A 1,652-nucleotide genomic window follows, 5' to 3' on the forward strand; every position below is an offset into this window, starting at 1 on the left:
TATATAATGAACAAAAAGTTATTTAATTATGTTAGGAAATATAGCTGAGCGAGCGTTAGCGAACGAGAGGGTTAGAAACCCCAGAGGCCTCGTTTTGTTCTACCTTGGCCCCAATGATAATACCACTTCACATTACCTCGCACTCGGGGTGGTGCAAGTTCGTACTTCGATGTAAATCTACCCTCGCCCGCTTTCTTGCGACTAACTTAAAAGAGTTGACTAGGGTAGAGCATGAAAAATGTGTCCGGATCAGGGTCATCGCGTTGTAACAGAGGCGTCCATAAATGAAGGTCCACGTACGTAGAGATAGGAATGGAGATGAAATGTATTCTTGGGCCGCCTAATCGATTACAGGAAACCGCATCTCACTATCTATTACTGTTTTAGGACTAGGTCAAGAGAGTAATGCTCCCGGAAGTAGGAACGAAAAGCACAGTTCTGATTGGTTGGCGTTATCCATTTCTTGCCACGTTGCATTCAAATAGCAGAAATCAAACGACTGTTGTTGTCGGTCTTCGTAGCCGAGTGAGCACACTCGCGTGTTAGCTGCCCAAGAGGTAACACGTCTTTCGCTGGTCGTCCGTCAAGTGTCGTATCGTGCGAGAGGCATTGAATGCGCCCAGTGTACTTTGTGTTTGCTTGGAATTTACGCTGACTTGATTCTAATATATTTCAGTTTAGTGGTGACTAGTGAGTTTATTTAGAATTATAAAATGTCTATCAAACGTGTCAATACATTAAAATTAGGATTTCGTGCGATTCCTAACCGTCCGTCCACAATAAAAATCCATGAGTTTATTCAAAATACGTTTAAGTTAAAGGAAGAACAAATACTAAGTATTGAGTTGGATATTTATCGTAAATGTGTGTATATTAAGTTATTGTCTGACTTGTTGTGTGACAAATTGTTAAGAGATCATGGTGATAGTGTTAAATTTCAAGATGATAGTGGAACATACCCAGTGACATTAGAATTAGCTGATCGGCCTTTAACCTATGTGCGACTACATGCTATTCCCACGGAATATAGTGATAATGATGTCACGCGTGCCTTGTCTATCTATGGAGAGTGTAAAAGTATAAAAGACGAAATTTATGACGATACTCATATTTATAAAGTTAGATCTGGACGAAAGATCGTGACTATGTATTTGTTTAAACCTATACCGTCCTTCCTGGATATTCGTAACCAGAAGTTCCTAGTAACTTATTTCGGTCAGGACCGTACTTGTTATTACTGCCAATCTCGAGATCATTTACAAGATCAACGTTTTCAGCGTCAAAAGCGGGCCTTTGTTTCAACAACAACCATAGAACATACTGAAAGTGATAAGGAACGCTCTCGGGTTTCGCCACCCCAAGAAATTAATGTGGTTAAACCTGCTAATTTGCCTACTTTAACGTCAGATGTTGACTTTCCAAAGTTAATGACTGAGCTTACTACCCCTGTGATACAGGGCCGTTCTCTAACCAATACTCCGATAGTGCCAAACGACAGTGTTCCTAACCGACCATGTTCCGGGGCAATTTCGGAAAACGTCTCTCCCAAGGATATTAGTGATAGTCAGGACAGGACCTCATCTGCAGCCCCTCCAGCTTTACATGATACTTTTTCACTGGCTGAGTCAGATCTTCCACGGGACCATCAAGTT

This window comes from Thermobia domestica, chromosome 15, assembly GCF_964235325.1.
Source record: "Thermobia domestica chromosome 15, izTheDome1.hap1.1, whole genome shotgun sequence".
NCBI classification, from domain to species: Eukaryota; Metazoa; Arthropoda; class Insecta; order Zygentoma; family Lepismatidae; genus Thermobia; species Thermobia domestica.